Genomic DNA, 18,667 nt, shown 5'->3' on the forward strand with positions numbered 1-18,667 from the left:
AAGAAAGGGCTATGGACTCTTTCGCCCCCCTGCCAAATCCACATCTAACCTGAGGGGGACAGGCAGCATTGGTGGCAAAGGGCAAGGGAACTGCCTCCACAGTCTGCTGCTGGGGAATGCAGTGAAGTTGACCATGCTGGGTCCATAGCTCAATAGCAAGTGGCCTCCATGCTAAGGGAAGCAGGCATGGCTAGAAGGATGTGTGTTGGAAGGATGAACTGCCATGAGGAGGGACAAGGAACAAAACTAGGATGTGGGGGCAGGGAGGTGCAGGGAGCACTGCATGGGAGCTGGGAACATCTAAGGGCACAAGGATGGGGGCAGATGGGGAGGGACTGCATGTGCATTAGGCTGGGGAGATGCAGGATATTCGGCCATGCAGAAGGGTGATATGCAGGGTCTGGTGTGAGGCCAAAAGCAGTGTTTGTTGTGGAACAGCATATGAGGCTTAACTGTTAAATTAACAACTCTGACACCTTCTCACTCCTTTTCCCAATGCAAGGATCACAGCTCAGACTGGAGGCCATCCTATATTCAGGCCAATATAACATGACTGTTACCTTCTCCAAAACGTGAGGTAAGCTAGCTGCTGTACCAGATGGAACTCAGAACATTGACACAGATGAAGAATTCAGGTTTTGTTGCTCCATAATCACAACTAATTAAGCTGACTTTGAACTGCTTAAGTGTCCTTAAAAACACATCATTAGAACAAATATAGTGTGGATCCAATCTTTGACCATGACAGTGTTTTATTAAAAAAACATGTACGCACTATTATCTCAGTACCATTTCTCAACAGATAAGGCAATTAAGAACTTCAGTATTGATCTCTTAATAGCAAATAACCTTTTTTTTTTTCTTGTGGATATATAGACTGAGCAATGGAGATAAAACTTAAAAAAACCCACTGATCCTCAAATATTACACTTTCCAAAGACCAGCTGAAAGAATTTTATGAATAATATTGCCCATTTGTGTCTCAACATATTATCACTTAAAATCCTCATTCTTATTGGTGCTTTCACAACTGCAAGATGAACGATTATATGCAGTATCAAATATAACAAACACATTACAAAAAAGCTCATATATAATACTATTTTTAAAGAAGCATATACTTAAAGCAGGATTAAAGCAGCCTCTGTTCAATGCACACCTGATGTTTGCCCACTAAAGTCCTCAGATTTTGGTCTTAACCAGTTCCGCTGACTCTTCTTGGAGGAAACCAGAATCCAGTACTTCCCATTTTTACTGGTCTGAAAAACAAAAGGAAGAACGGACTAGACTCCAGCGAAAACAGTATATTCAGAAAGGCTGGGATGCGGCAAGGGGGGGGGGTTGGAAAGAATCGGAAAGGAAAAGTTAAAAGGGATAGATCCAACCCATGCACAGAACATTATGTACTGTTAATTGTAAACCGCAGAAATCAATCATTCTTGCATTATCAGTAGTAATCATACACTTCAATTCGCAGTATACTTACATCATTTCAACTAATGCTATGCTGGACAGTAACACATAAAGAGATAAAATTAGACAAAAGCAAAGGAGTTTTCAATAAAGATAAAAACAAAACAAACAAACAAACAAAAAAATCACAGACCACAAATAATTTAGAAATAACAGTGAAACATGTTAAATGCTGGGGCCAGACTTGACTTTCTTACTCAGAAAGGACTGAATAAGAGAAGATTTCTGGATTAGGCCCAACTTTACTAGAACCTAATGCCTTCATTCTGCTTAATTATACAGGAAATAGCAGCTTAAAACGTGACCTGCAAAGGAAAATAAAATTAATTTTAAAAAAATAATAAAGCCTCTTGATGTACATGCTACAGGTAAATCGCAATACAGGGCAAGTCTAGGTGTGCCTGAGCAAATCCAGAGGGCCTTTCTGGAATTTCCCTTACATCTCCCTTTTCCCTGCCACCATCTTCTTGTAAATTTGCAGCTTGTCTTCCTTTTCTTGCTGAAAGGCCTCCTGGATGACACAGGTATATGCGGAAAACGTGTTCAACGACTCATTATACAGGGGAGGTTTTATCCCCTCCAACTCTTCCAGATATGTAAAGGCAAAGCCCTATACAGTGCACACACCCCACGTGGCATACCAGGCTGAAGGTATTTGGCAGGAACCCCAGAGTAATGTAATATTTCCCCCCGGACAAACCATTTTCCCTTCTCCCTTTCCATTCACTCCAGTAAAGCATTCTTGCTTTTGGTTCTGAGTTCAATTTCACACAGCCCCAGCCTCCTCTGCTGGTAAGCATGAACGCGAGCAAACCCGCATCCTTCAACACCTCTTGAAGGCAAAAGTGCTTCACGGCAACCGACTGAAGCTCTGACAGCCGAGGAGCATTTATTTGAGGCTTTGTACATACAGGCAGGAGGTTGAAACAGCTCCAGTATCCAAAGAAAAAGTGAAAACTGTTTTCAACTAATGAGCAAGAGAGGGGGAACAACCCTCACCTCCTCTTTCGAAGGTCCCCAAATCACCCTGTTTCAGGAAGAAAATGCTGGTGACTTCTCACTTCCTCTCCCAGCAAGTCCTTTATAAATCATTTACCCTGTGACACCTATCTCAACATCTTCCACTATTGCAGCAGAAAGGAAGAACTTCATTATCCAGGTGTTTTTACTAATGTAGCTCACAATAAGTAGATTATATTTAAGACAGCCACATAAATGTAATGAACTAAGTCCTTGTGGACTTAGTCCCTCCACTCTTGGTATTTACAGACTATTTCCTGTTCAGAAAAAAAAAAATCTGTCTAAAATATTATAATGCCCTCTTAGCAGTATTCAATATTTTCTTTTAAATGCTCATGGTGCTCAATTCTCACCACACATCTGAAGTCACTCTAGCAGAAAGCAGATGCCCTCAGAGATGGGCCATCAGAGGCATGGAAAGACCTTGTCAGGGGCAACTGAAGCACCTGGAACAAGTAAATAAGCAAGGTAAATGCCAGGGGGATTTAAAATGCTAAAGAGAATGAAGGAGGAGAGTCAGTTACTCTTATTATCTTATGAGTACAGCAAAATCACAAAGCAGTGGATCCAAATGAAGGCAATGCTATACCTACAATTAGCCAGGATATTGACTTCTACAAGACCATTATTAAGCAAAGAGCTTAGCAACATACACACAAAAGGAGAAAAGTTTGTATGAATAATGAAAACATCTCCTACATTTGACAGGACTAAGTGAAAGCAGAAAAATTAAGAAAATTCCTACGCTTTGTGGCAATACGTCAGCTATTGCGGCAATAAATCAGACTTTTTGTTAGGCACAGAACACAAAAGTTGCCCATGATAATCCTGATTTTTAGACCACCTTTCTCAGAAGCCTTTTAGTGCTAGACAATCTCTGAGGCAGGAGACTGGACAAAGACGTACCATTCTTCTCCTAACTGCTTATAGCTATAGCATTATTAAGTTTTCTTCTCAATCACATAAGTTAGGAAAAATGTTAACAGAGTAACAAACCTCAAATTATCCTCCACATCACACTGCAAAAAGCAGTGTCACGTGTACATGCCCCAAAACTACTTGGGAACTAGTAACAAAATATGACTTCTGTAATTTTCAGATTATAATTCTTAGAATTTATCAGACCTTCCAGTATCCATGAGGCACTAATTTTGCTAACTCTCCAAACACTCAGATAACTCCAGGTTAGACTTTGTAGAAAAATGCTAGACTTTTAGCAACAGAAGACTCATTTCAAAGTAGCTGCAGGTAGCACAAGCTGCCAACCCGGCACTTCCAGAGGTCTCTCTTACAGAGAGGTAACTTTCAGTAAGAGAAGATCTCAGCTGGAGAAGGTTATCCCATCAATGGAAACAGTCAAGCGGGTAAGAAAAATCCATGCTTAATTGACAAAGGTATTGAAGTACTGACGACTTCAGGGGTACTTTTCTCCTTCTTGAATTAAAGTCAGTCTTTTGACTGATGCAGTGGTCTATACCAAGAACAAGAACCGTTTGATCTTGGCAGACCATCTGATCCGCATTTATTTGAACACTCTTTAAAGGAGACCTGTTTGATGCCCACATTCAGAAGGAGAATCATGTCTTTGGTACGAAGATGCTGATTCTCCATTTGTTCTTGGATAGATGTGGCCAGAGGCAGAAGCGGGCAACAAAGGGAGGTGTCAGTGGCCCGAGTTCCGCTACATCTGGAAGTTCAAACTGAGGCTTTGATGCTGTAGGACAAAGCAGGAGGAAGAATGGGCATCGCTAAGATGAGACTTAATCAAAAGGGTTTGACAAGGGAGCCTCCCTAGGCCAGGAGCAGCTCATGCCTGCACTTTCACAGAGTAATACTTCATTTAATTTTCTGCCTGTTTCATTGTGTAATCTGAAAGATGTGAACAGCAAGCAACACGTATGCACATGTTTCTCCCCTAAACAAAGAAGACACCTGGCACAACTGTCTCTAAACATGGCACTGCCAAATGGCTGGAGGGACAGACCTCAAGCCCCAGGGCCCTGCCTCCAGCCACTGTGGCCTTTCCTATGGCGGGCAGCGAGAGGGACAGAGCCAACAGGTACAGAACCTGACAGCAGCCAGGAACCGGCTGGGGTTTATAGCTCCTGTTCTCTCACAGGCTGACAGAGAGATGTCAAAAGACAAAAGGGTCTATGCTGAGGTCCCAGGAGAATGAGACGGCACTGAGAGGTGGGTGAATCCACTTGGCCTTTTGCATTTTTGGACAGCAATTATTGTAAATAACCATTCAAAGATGTAGGCACTGGCCATACTGTACAGCAGTGTTTCATGTAAGGGGAGCACACACACATACGCAAACTAACCACAAAAGAACAGAGTTTGGTGTTTGTTGTTTTCAAATATATACAAGGGTGTATTTATCTTATCGTGAACTTCAGGACTTTTTATAGCAAGGCAGCTGAGTTCAGAGAAATCCTTCTCCATGGATCCAAGTCCTAGCCTACAGTATAAAGAGGTGGCCAAGGGAGCGTGGTAGGACAGCAGCAAGAGCGCACACAGGCTGGAGGGGGACACAACCAAACCCAAGCACACAGCAGAACCACCCGTGAAAGCTGCTGCAGGGAAATTGAATGATATGGGCAAAACAGTGAAAATATCTATCCAACGATCTTAGGTATAAACATACGAATGAGTTAGAGATAATAACACATAAGACTTTCCCCCTTGGGGAAACAGCCTAACATCTAGAACACAATGAATTAACATAAGCACTGAAACTAAAATCAGGCAGCTATTGTAGTCTGCTGTTAGGGGCAGCACATTACTAATATTTACTGTGTGCAGAACAATGATTATGTTGCAAAGAATATTATCTAGAAGGTAGAAAAATACAACTACTAAGATATTTCATCAATGGGAAATTTTAAAAAAGTCTTTGTGTTTTGTTTGTTCGTTGCTTTTTTTGGTTGTTCTTTTTTTCTTTTTTTTTTTGGAAAACATCCACAAAACAGAGAAACTTACTGAAACTGCATAAAGTTGAGCAGGAAAAAACCCTGATCCTTTCAAACTAGTGTGAAATATGGGTAGCAAGGGAAACAAAGGCACTAAAATGATTAAATCTACCTTTTATTAATTAATAAAGCAAGCATTTGGAGGGAAGAACCACTAGGTTGCTGCAGGACAGTAGCCATAATATGAAAATAGCTATTGATATAGATTTGACTACTAAATACAACATTTTTTTTTATGAGCATAAGACTATTTGCAATTCTTGAAAGCTGTACTACAGTAATGAAATTTGGACAAGCAGCTTTTTAATTTTAGAAAATAACTCATTCTTATAATATGCTACACTAGAAAGAATATTACATAACCTTTTTCAGAATATAGAAGAAAAATTCTATCATGCCTGTCTTGTTTTTTCCAAGTTTCTGGAAAAGTAGAACATGAACTTACCAACGTTTGTTTTATCATGACCTAATAGTCTGTAATTTAAAGTAAAACAAAAATCACAATACTACCCAGCATCTCTTTGTGAACTTTCCATGCTTCAAATTACTTTGGTCCACTTTAAGTCTTGAGTGCTCAGTTTTGGTTACTAAATGTTCCAAAGGATTCCTGATTATACACTAAATTGAAGGAAACAAGAGCTGCCTAGAGTTAACTGATCTGATGATTATGGTTTTATGAGCTTTTTAAGAACCTCTATGGCACTCCATAGATGTTTTTCTAAAAACTTTGGAGAGGCTGTGGTACAAGTAACATTGATACTGCAATTACTGTTAGAATGTTTAAAACCTGCAAAAGTGCTTTCACGTATTTTGGAATCACACCACGACCCTCTTTCTGATGCCAGATATGAGGAAGAAGTTTTTTTACAATGAAGGTGGTGAAACACTGGCACAGGTTGCCCAGAGAGGTGGTAGATGCCCCATCCCTGCAGACATTCGAGGCCAGACTGAACAACCTGATCTAGTTGAAGATGTCCCTGCTCATTGCAGGGGGGTTGAACTAGATGACCTTTGAAAGTCCCTTCCAACCCTAACTATTTGGTGATTCCATGAATAATTTGCATCCATTTTTACAGTGATGATTCTTCTTTGAAAGCAAACTTTGGTTACCATTTAATCTCCATACAGGACCATGTCATTTTTATAACAAAATCAAAAGCAAATCCTGTACAAGTAAAACCAAATACACATCCTGAAGGTGTCTATGAGATTATACAATAATATGATCAGCAATTAATTCATGTTTGTAAGGAACATGATTTTCCTCTGTCTGAAGACATCTTAAAATGTCTTAAAATGAGATAAAGTGTGCAGGCTAGATTAATGGTACAACTAGACCAGTATTCTGTCTCCAGTAATAGCCAAAAGTACAGAACCAGTCATGCATGTGTGGTATTTCTCACCAATAGTCTTCTGACCTCCAGCTACTTTGATGTCAGGGACTTCCTGAACAATATGTGGTTTCTGTTACTTAACTTTCAGCACATCACCCTTCCAAGCAATAGTCTACGCTCCCCCTGGAAACAGTATCAGTTTCTAGTATCTACAGCATACTTTTGAAAAGTTGTCCCAAAAATCCACTACGATTTTATGGAGAACCTTTTCCTCTCGAAGGCTCTCAATCTACCTTCCCTCCTAACTGTGTATGTATCTGTTTTGAAAGGCAGTAGTTAGCCTGCCTCTTCCTTCCTCTGCAGATCTCCATGACACTGTCCTCAATTCATTCCTTTCCCAGACCAAAGTCCCAGTTTACAGAAGTGTTTTTCATATGGAAGCCACCCCATGGAGGTCATCATCCTTGCTGACCTTCTCTAAGCCTTCTCTAGTTCTAATAAATCTCTTCTGAGATCAGGGCTCTAGAAGTTCACACAGCACTCAGTACACAACTGGAGCACACACTCTCATACTGACATTCTCAATTTTGTTTTCTATTTCATTCCTTTAACACTTGGGTTGTGTTGCGGTGACCAATGAGCTCATCATCTCACAGAATCATGAATCACAATCCCCAAATCTTATGCCTCAATGGTAATATTGAGCTGAAACTCATAATCTTACCTACAATCTGGATTGTTATGGCCAGTGCTCCTCAGTTTTTGCCATTTACCTACACTGAATTTCATCACACATTTTGTTGCACAGTCTTCAGCACTTTAAAATCCTCCTACTGTTCTCAACAGCTGGCTCAGTTCTTCATGGCAAACTTGCTCATTCAATTGCTCATCTCCATACTGACAGATACCATTTACAACTGTGTGGAACCTAACTGGGATCCTCCTTTAATTGAGAATTGACATCCTACTCCTGCCTTTTGATCCTACCTTTTAATCCATTGTTTACTTATGCGAAGACCTTCCCTCTCACATTATGGCTCCTTAGTTTTCTTAAAAAGCCTTACTGATAAAGTTCACTTTGATTTTTGAATGACAGCATCTTTAATTCTTGCTGACACTTCCAAAGAACTCCAACTCCTTAAGACAGGAGTCTCTTAAAATGCTGTTTTGACTCTTACCAAATAATCATACCTACTCAGGTGGCCACCAATTATATGCTTTATCATAGTGTCTACCAAAATTGCCTGGGTACAGGTTTCAGTGCAGGCCTGCCTGGTCCAGATTACCTCTAAAACTGTGATTTTACATACTTAAATTTCAGAAGATTTCTCTAAACCTGAATACTTTAAGATGTACCATTTAAACAACATAATTAGGTTGCAGAACACAACTAGATAGGGTAGGAAGTTACAAGTTTTGCTTTTTGAGGGAGAGTCATCTAACATAAATCATAACACAAGACGTTTTTAACAGTTTCAGTAATAAGTCAAGTATAATACAAGGGTTTTTGGTGCTCCAGTCTGCTAGATGGAAATCGCAATGACATCACTGAATACAAGATAAACTCCACTCACTTGTATCACCACACAGCACAATCCTGTGCAGCTAGTGATCTCTGCTTGGTCAGAGAGAGATGGTCTGAACTGGAACAGTACAGAAAAAGGCAGCCACCTGTCACTCCACTCTGTGCTGCGCTCTTCACTGAAGCTGAGAAAGTAAAACTTACCAAAGAGTTCAGTAATTTCACTTGAAGGTATGCTAGGCAGACAGCACAAAGGAACTGGCTGTGCTGGAGAAATTAACAGGGTGCCAGAAGGCAGGGACAGGTTTTAAATAGCAAAGTCTGTCAAATAAAGTTGGACTAGAAGCCAGAAAACATGGGACTTCAATAATCCAACCAGTGATTCATCACTTGGGTATGGAGAAATCCTCTACACTACCTCAATTTTTGTCTGATGTTTAAAGAAAATGAAAAAAAAAAAAAAAAAAAAAAAAAAAAAGGGTAGTACTTATCCTTCCAGCTAACAAGCCCAAATAATAGTTAATATGCTCAAATAAAAGGGGCAAGGTGATATTTGAAAAAATTTGCAATACCACATAGAAGCTGCAAGGACTGTACTAGCACGAGACCATTCACAAGGGTTAGATTTCCCTCATGATGTTAAGTTAGATGGTTGGGAAGCTCACATCTGGGACAGAAAGACAACACGTGAAAGGCAGAAATAAAGTGACAAAGAAAGGGCAGTATCCCCAGCACATACACTGCATCCCAGCTATAGGTGGTAACCGTGCAGTAGTCCAAAGAATGTAGTGGAAGCCCAGTCCTGCCCTGAATCAGGTTGCCTGAAAAACATTGCCTGGGGGCAAAAACTGTGACAGGATTTAGCACTGCTTTTTTCATAACCTTGGACTTTCGTATGATTTATTGGAGCTACTCCAATTAAAACGCTGATCCTGGTTGTTTTCTCTCCTCTGCCTGTTATCCCTGTCCCCCCAAAAAGATGAGTAAGCAAGAGTGCCCAATTTCCAAGCAGCTGCTAATCTTCCAATATACCCTACAGTCGAGGAACAGCTGTTATCTGAGAAGAAAATACTTCATAGATTATTGTAACCTTATGTTAAGTAAAAAGTGTCACATTTAGTCACAATGGCCTTTGCTACTACTGCTCCAGCCGTGATGCTGGTGTATCAATGACTTTATGAGCTAAAACCCAAAAGGCTCAGGAAAAGATAATTAAAGATGCAGAATATTTAGAGTAATGCCAAAGCAAATCCCTCTTCAAAGCTGTCATCAGCAAGCCTTTCAGAACCTGCACAGTGCAGACACTGAATCCGTTACTGACTCCATACATACCAACTTTGCCTATGCAATGACGTCAGCATACACCTGATCAGCTTACTCTCATCACAGTGACTTCACAGAGTGTTTACATGCCATTTTACTGTGAGAACAGCCTTGTTAATGAGGTAAGTATGCAGCTCTGCATTTGCTTCCACCTCCCAATCGAGACGTTGTGTGGTTCATTTACAGTGCTCTGCTCCTGTTTGTCCTACAAAGCATTTTGGCATGCACATCTTAATCACATTTTGAGATTTGATGCCAGATTAATGAACAATTAGAAGCAGTCATGCATCATTTACAGCTGCACGATAGAACACGGCAGAGGGAGATGGAGCCAGGCAGTTAGAACCCAGAACAGTCACCTGGAATACAATTTTTGGATTCATGTAACTGGCAGCAACTACTAGTTTCAGACAGCAAAAGCAGGACCTGCCTGAAGTCAACACCGATTTTGCCCTGGAGCTGCACCAACAGAATACTAATCTGGGAGGTCCTGTCATCCTGATGAAACATCGTAATGACGTAGTCACCAAACAACTTTACCATTAAATCACAAGGTAACCAGCTTGTTATTGGCAGGGCAACGAAGTCAGGAAGGCTGACAGCAGCATGAGCGGGTTTCTCCACATCTGTCAATGCACAAGAGGTCAGGAATAGATTTGAAGGGATAGGGTTCCCGGCTGGCACAGCCACAGGTGGTGAGACGCACACCTGTTGTTCTACTCTACTCCAGCTCCACCTCTCAAGCACACAGGCTTAAGATTTTACCAATACAATGGCATATTCCTTCACAGTCCTGCTGGACACAGTTTATCACAGTAAATGTTCACCAGTACTAACAATGCGTGGCCTACGACGAAACACCTCTGTCCTGCAAGGTAACTTTTGTTCTCCACAGTCCAAGACACAAGGGTATTTAAGAGTTCTCCATTCTTTTAAAACAACTCAGTTGACTCTACTTCTCTGATTTCCAAGCCTACATTAAGTGATGGGAGAAAAACACACGCAAGACTTTGCCTTGAACAGCTACAGACTGCCAATGGGGCAGGCTTCCAGAAAGGTGGAAGGAAGATGGTGACAAAAAAGATGGAATAAAAATAGTCTTATGACTGTATGGTATGCATCAATGTTTCATGCACGTTATGGGAAAAAATCCTGGAGGGCAGATGGAAACTTGAAATGGAGATGCTTTTCTGAGTCCCAGAAAATATATTCCTCTAAGTGCTTTCCTATAGGACGCCTGAGCTCCTTTCACATTGTGGGAAAGTAGCTGCAGGCAAACAAAAATTTGCAATCAAAAGATATGTTTTAGTTTAACTTTATTTTTAAAAAGCTGTAAAGAGATGAGTTTTACAACAGTTGTGTGTTCAATTATTCTGCAGACAGGTGTTTAGAAAATTGATTTATTTACTGATTTAGCTGATGGTGCTTTTTCAATGAAAAAATAATGACCTTAAAAACAAAGTAGGTTGTGCAAGAAATGCTCCTCTAGATGATATACACAAGATCCTGAATACTGTCAGGCAACATTTCTAATTAGCTAAACTGACATAGTGGTCTCAATATGGAACATGTATGTTTTTTAAGGTATTGGAAGTAAAGTACTTGACCAGGGTTTTGGTACAACTGTTTATGTTTAGCACCTTTGTATTGCCTGTTTCTTGTCCCCTTCCAGAATCGCATAATCCATTTCAATCTTCTGGGAGGTCTCCAGGAAGCCCTCCTTTCACCGCTCTGCCTTTGCAACCTCCTGCTGAGCTGAGCTGACAATTTCAAGGTTCAGATCCACATTTCGTTTATCTTCTGAAATCTGATGGCTATCTTTTAGCTAATAATTCCCCTCTTCATATGGGCTGCAGCTTTTTTACGTGCTAAGAGAGATTAAAAGAAAAAAAAGTTACTAGTCACTCCACTCATTACAAACTGTTTTAATACTTCTAACTAGTTTCTTCCCTCATGACCACATTCAGATTCTTTTCCCCCAACTCTTCTTTTCACTGTGTTCCCTCCAAAACTGCAAGATGCCTTCCAAGTTACTTCCACAGACTACATACGCTGTCGGAGGTTTTTCTGGGACATACGTAATGGGGTAAGTCGGTTGCTATTGTTTCAAAACTTGAAATGGTCAGATACTGTTGGATAGGCATTTGAGTATAAAGGGTTCTGCCTTTCTTGCCTTTTTTTTTAAAAAAAAATAAAATAACAGTACGCATTACATTTGTAACTGCACACATATGCAATTAGATGTCCTTATGCTGAAGGACATTACTCCCTGGCAAATTCCTGTGAGAATGATGGGCCTCATTTATAAAGACAACAGGCAAACTGCAATAATACACTGCAAAGCTACCTAAAAACAAGCTTCATCCAGGAGTTCTAGAGGAGTCTTTCCTTAAAGAAAAAAAAAAAAGCAAAAAGAAAAAAAACAAAAAAAAAGGGAAAATAACCCAACACTTCCTTTACCTGCAATGTCTGTGTCAAACCTCCCTCCCACACACTCTTCTCACATTTCTTATAGCTCCTATGAATTACTGTAAAATACACTGCAAAAAAATCAAGAAAATTCTGTAGCAGTAGTTACACATGCACAAGGTCACTCTGCTAAACAAAAGTTTTAGAACAGCACAGCAGTTCCAAATTCCTTGTGCACTTCACCCTTAGCAAAGACTGATCACACTACTGGAACTCAATGACAGCACAGCTTTGTATTTGAGACTGCGTTAAGATTTATAAACACTCTGAGCATGACTAAGGTCTGGAGCAGGGGGGCAGCATAACCAAAGCTGGGGAAGGCTGTGATTACCGAGTAAGAAAGAAGGGGAGATCAAATCAGCTGGGAAAAAGAGACAGAAAAGTGCAACTCATATTTGGGACTTGGCACAGCAAAGAAACACACCATTAAAGCTTTAAAATGAGACTCATTGAGAGGATGCCATTTCAGGGAGGGGAGCAAGAGTTAAAAAAAAAGGAACATGAAAAATGCAAAAGCATAAAAAAGTGCGATCAACAGGTCTTGTATTTGTGGAGTCAGGTACTGGAGAATCTACAAAGCCCTGAGCCAGCAGCACAGATGCAACGGATGACACTGACTGACAGGAAGACAAACCAACATCTGCTAAACTGAAGGGACATGTCGCATGGGCAGGGGAGCAGGCAGCTGCAGGAGCAAACAGAGTCCCGTGTAGCCCCGTCCATCCTCTATATCTGTGCATCACCCTGATCACACGGTTCCCTCTCGCCTCCAAACTCTCTCCCCTTCAACCCATGTGAGGAGCTGAGCTCCGTGGAGCGTGGGGGTGAGCTGTGCTCTGGCTCCAGCTCAGCTTGGACAGGATCGCTCCTTGCTGTGTCCAGCTGGGCTGGGCTGCTTCATGCCTTCTCTGCAGCCTGAGGGCTCCCCAGGGCAGGCAGGGAGCGGGCAGCGCACTCTGTGGTGACATGGGCACCAAAAGTGGGGTCACTTCTCTCCTTCTAGAGATCTCCAGGCTTCCCAAGTAGGAAAAGGCAGCCATGGAACCAGAGTTGCAAAGACTGAGCAAAGATAACTTGATGCCACTCCTTATGGGATGGATCTTTACACAGAGGGTAGAGAGCATAGAGAAAGAGGCAAAGAAAGGTATGGAGGTACAAGGGAGCTAACACAGTAAAATTTCTGAGAAGTCCTTCAGTACAGCAAGACTGATAACTAGGCAAGGGTGGCTGAGAGAACAGTGAACAAAATTTGCTGGATTTGACATGCAAAAATTTGGGGCTGGGAATACCAACAGTAAAGGTTATTACTCTGAGTGAGATGGCAAGAGAAACGATGTAGAGACAGTCACTCAAGTGCAGAGTTTGGAGATGGCCAGTGAGAGTGCATCTGTGTGGATGTGGAGCCCACAAATAAATACAACAAGCGTCAGATCTAAGTGTGAGAACAGCTAAGTTAAATGGCAAGGAGAAGGCTGCCACCTGAGCCAGAGAGAGTTCTGCTCCAGAAAAAAATAGTTTAAATCCTTCTGTGAAGTTATTGTGCAATTGGGCATGCAATACTTACTGGATTGGTTTCCTCCTCCAGCCTCTGCAGGATCCGGTAGCCGTTTCTTGGGTATTGCTCACGTCTGATGAGTAAAAATGCTTGCAGCAGGCCCACCTCGGCTGGCCACTATGGCATAGGTGAGGCTACTGACCTTTATCTGCTGGGTTTTTACGTGGTTACCTCAGGCCTGTGGCACCGTGCACCATTCAGGGGAAAAACAGTAAATCACTCTGGAGTTCGGTGGCAATGTCATTTGCAAAACCACAATTCAGAGAATGTATGAGGGCACCAATCAAACATCCTGTTGTGTTTCTTTGTCTTCCGCTACATCCTCTGTGGTCCTTTGTGTTGATTCATCCCCGAGGCCAGGTCCAGGTGTGCTCTTTCGCTTTCGTTTATGTGGGCAGTGACCTGTACCTGTCCATTCCGTAACGATTTGTATCTGCGTAGGGTCAGACATACATAAACTGGAGGCCTCAGGAGTCTTGGCAGACTCTTCAAAACTAATCAGTTGTTACAACCAACTTGCTTACAGCCCACACCACAAAGATCAGCACTCTTGGCTACCTGCCAACACATAGGAGCATTTACCTCCAGTCAAGATGATCCTGGAGTAAAGAAGGACATGGGTAGTGAGCCAGGTGGGAAGAAATACAAAGTCCAGCACATTATAAGCAATTAATCAAAAAAACCCCTTACAGTAGAAACTAACTCACCACAAGCATTTACTCCACTTACTACAGTAAATAGTCCTTTTTGATATAGCTTTCAGACTTAAGTTCAGAATGGACATAAGATGCTCTGAGAGGAACTGAAGTGTGTTCACAGTAACATCCTACCACAGTAAATTGTTTTTGTTAATTATTTCCCAGTGATCAATAGCCTAGACATTCTTTCTCACTACCTTCATTTTAAGGTTTGCAAAGGGATGACTCTACCTGTTATCTGCTTGAGTAAATCCTATGTTTCCATAATTGGAAATAGAATTAAAAAAAAAGAAAATGCAGTAAATTTTGCATGCATTTTCTGTTTGTTGGGGCTTTTTTTTTTTTTTCCAACATACAAGAAGAATATAATGCAGAAGGTAAAAAAATCCCCAGAGATGATTCCTCATCCTCTGCCTTTAAGAGACTAGTCTAATAGATAACACAAATGGGTTTGAGCAACTGTAGTAACTGGTTTTAAGCATATCTTCTCTAAGACACTGAGATGCCAAAAGAACAGGTCAGGTAAACATTCATTTCAGATCTGCTAAGTTCTGAACCCATCTCTCCCACACACCTCTCTGCAATTTTTGAGCAAAAGCAGCTCATATCTACTGCATATCAGCTAGTGCATTTTTTATCAACCCCCAATCGTTGCTTAAACAAAGAAACAAAACCACTTAACTAAATCCAGCCTACCTCTCTGTCAAGCATGCCTTTGTCTTTCAACCTGACCCAACCACCTCTAGTTTCTAATGCACAGCCCAACCACTCTTACGGATCCTCCACCATCCATCGGCAACCAGAGCACCACACTCCTCCTTCAAAGCTTTCACCGCTCTAACAGCAAAACCTGAGGAATCACTTCAGCTCCTCACTGAAAAAGCCCATGGGTCACTGTGCACTGTGAATCAAGTGTTCGAGCTTGCTATTAGATACAGAGGCTGTTCTTTATTTGCCAAGGTCTGGATGTTAATAAGACGCTACAAACAGGAGGACTATTTATTTACAGATATCATTAGCAATTTACAAGAATATGTAATAAATAGGTTACATATGAACAGCTTGAGTGCCTAACTGGATATTTCAGCTATCTTAATTAACTTCAGTATTGCATCAAATGCTCTAAGAGAACGACGGATCGCTAATGCCAAGTTAGTCATTTTCAGTAACAGTTCTCATGGAATTTTTTCCTTCTAAATAATCAAAACAATTGGTCATTGGACCTTATAAGGAAAAGTGCCATACCAAACAGAATTTCATAATACAGCTGTTTTAACTTCACAGTTCCCTCCAGCATATCTGCAGCACCTGAATTTGAGGCCTGCATTTTAACATTTTTTTAAACAGGATGACAAGAAACAACTATTAAAATAATTAGCAGTGAAATAACTTGCTCAGATGGTTTCAACTGTTCTTATGACAGTTAGAGACATTCAATAAAACCACAGCATAGCAAAGTTTAAAAAATAAAATTTTGGTGTTTATTAGTTTAACAGCAAAGAATTAGCCTGTGAGATTTACTGCCAGAAGGTAGCATACAGTTAGACATGACAAGACTTACATAGATAACTGGATCATCCAGAATTACAATACGATTTCAAGAGGGCTTCAGAAAAAATAATACCAACCCTCTTTTTTCAGGACAAAATCCAAACCAGCAGAGAGTTAAGTAAGAGAGGATCTCCTCCTCTATCTTACGGTTATACCACCCCTTGAAGCATTTGATAGCAGCTAATATCAAGAACAAAATACAGGACTAGACAGAACAGTAGTCAGAATTCCCATGTCTAATCAGATCTAGAGAGGATAACACTTTTGTGAACTCCAAGCAGCAGCCTCCCATCTCTCCAGAGCATCTTTTGAAACAAGCAGTTGAGCTTGCCTCCAGTATACCAAAGTACACATTTTAAGACCTCGGGCACTGGGATACCTGCCAAGTCACAACAAATATGTATACATAATCTAATCTACTTAAATTTTGAGTGGAAACTCTGTGCCCTTAAGCTATATCCCTCAAGGCTACAAATAGCATACTTGTTGGACAGGATGAAGTTTCCCTGTGTAAGTAATAACTGAGCTCTTCTGGCATCTAACCACACCTCCTCGCTTCTTCCCAAGCCAAACAAAGATCGGGGCGGGAGGAGTGATGGGGATGAAGGCGAGGAGGTTTGGAGATAGGGACAAATGGAGATTAAGGAAGAGGAAACAAACTCCAGGTGGATTAGCAACAACAAGGTTCTCTCGACAAAACCTTTATAAGAAAGCAGCCTCTTCCCTCCACCCCCACTTTATCTGGCAGGTGACAAATGTGGTAAAACAAATGGAGAGGAGAAGGAGAAGAGGAGAAGGGGACCTAAAAAGTGAAGCGAAGCAAAGCAGAGGCAAAGCAGCAGTGTTAAACTGCAAGGAAACATCCACTGTCCAACAGATTTGAATACAGAGAGGATTATTCACAGTCTTGGTATGGTCACCTTTTCTTAGGAAAAAGCGGCTAGAAAGAAAGTGAAAGCCTTGGGAGCTTGTACAGGCTTCTATAATTAAAAATAAAATTTAAAAAAATCAAAACAGTTTAAAGTACATATGAATGCAAACAGGCATATTTTGGCAGCACAAAGCAGTAGTCAAATAACTGTGTTGCCTTCTAAAATGAAGGAATATTACTATTTTTCTTTGAAAGCAGGTTATTACTGCGTTTGAAATTTCATACTACACTTGTTTCTATGACCTATGAACCTTCTGCTAAGAAAAGCTAAACAACTGGATAAATTTTAATAAGAGATCTTTACATCTTGAAGCTAAAATTCACTGTCAGTCTGACTCCCTACCACTAACGAATCTCTTAAAAACTAATATCTACTAATCCTTTAAAACACTTGGTCTAATTGCACACAATAATGGACAGACTTATCTGAAGCAGATCTAATGTGATCTTCATTACTTGTTTCAGTGGATTTTTTTTTTTCTTTTTCTTCTAATAGATAATGTTACAACTACAAATTTCAAACTGCAACTGCCCTGCTTACCCAAATCTGAGTACCAGAGGGCAGGCAAGGAAGACATGGAGACTCGTGCCATCAGTGTTTGTAACTGCATAAACGAGCAGTCTTTAAGAAAAAACAAATACTGTGAACATGAAGTGGGGATTCATGACCAGCTAACGCTGAGTAGTATGATCTGACAGCACGGCACCCACCCAAACTTTCCATCATTAAGAGTACATGAGAAAGTAACACAGAAACTTGGCTGTAGAAATCACATTTCTTTCCTGCTTCCTCTCCTATCACAGCAATCTGCTGGCATAAAGAAAACCATGCATCCCCTTCTCCTGCAGAGAGAGCTAGAAGCTCATCTTACTAAACGGCACTTGTTACATATTATCGACCACACACAATAAATACACTTATTTCTGACCTGTAGAGATTATGATCTTCCACCCCTCTCCCCAAACACACTGCTCCCTCCCAGCCCCACCAGACAGCAAAAGCTGCAACCACAACTAGCATTGTGGGGGGAACACGTTCCTTTCTGAAATAATTTTTGTTTCCTTACCAAAGCAGGGAGGTACTTTCAGAGGAGCCTGTATCCCAAATGGCAACATGAGAACATGTCAGGCATCTATGTTTCAGTCGGATTGTTACCACAGTTGTCACCAAAACTTTACAGTTTGTACCCAAAGGGCTGTCCTTGCAAAGATGAGGGCTGATACTTCCCTTGAATTACAGGGCCACAGAAACCAGCAGTTGTGAGACATAACCTTTTTTTTTTTTAAAGCAAGCAAACAAATGAACAAAACAAAACAACACAACAAACCACACCACAAAACACTGAAGAATCACTCAGCACAGCTATAGTTATGGTACAGATAATTGCTGCCAGTTAACCTCAGGGCCTGATCCCTCATCAGATTTGATAGCTGCCTTGGCAAGTAGCTTTAGCAGTTATGTTCTCATCTCTGGACCCAATCCCAAAAGCAAAGCAACTATCTCCAGAATTAGCACCTTGTTTACTGGTTCAACCATAGGCAGAGGCGTCTGTACCCAGCCAGCACCTGAAGGTGCCCAGACACGAGGCATCTCCTTGCTGGAGGCTGGGCTGTGCAGTGACAGCCAGGCTCAGGCGTCCATGAGCAACTGGGAGGCAGAGGGGCACCAGGTCTGGCACAGCACCTCAGTCAGCGCCTTGGGATTGGAGACTGACACATCTGTCCAGCTGTCATATGGAAGAGAGCACAGGACAGCACTCTGTCAGCCTGTCACTCTGTCAGCTTGGTTATTTTGCGGGTGCCTCCACACTGAAACAAT

General features: G+C 41.2%; 1 protein-coding gene across 10 annotated transcripts in view; it reads right to left on the minus strand.

Annotated features, from left to right (window-relative positions):
* The window catches only part of PLAG1 (PLAG1 zinc finger), a 50,062-nt gene that overhangs the window by 9,428 nt on the left and 21,967 nt on the right, over window positions 1-18,667 (minus strand). For 2 of the 10 annotated variants that reach the window (XR_010470569.1, XM_065053582.1), the window contains exons 1-3: window positions 12,105-12,219; window positions 11,285-11,512; window positions 1,160-1,259 (exon numbers count right to left, since the gene is read on the minus strand). The gene's annotated coding sequence lies outside the window, so the exon portion shown is untranslated. Of the gene's footprint in view, window positions 1-1,159; window positions 1,260-11,284; window positions 11,513-12,104; window positions 12,220-13,677; window positions 14,268-18,667 lie in introns of those variants that run through there. The other 8 variants (XM_065053580.1, XM_021292954.2, XM_065053581.1 and 5 more) reach the window with 4 other exon arrangements.

This window comes from Columba livia, chromosome 2, assembly GCF_036013475.1.
Source record: "Columba livia isolate bColLiv1 breed racing homer chromosome 2, bColLiv1.pat.W.v2, whole genome shotgun sequence".
NCBI lineage: Eukaryota > Metazoa > Chordata > Aves > Columbiformes > Columbidae > Columba > Columba livia.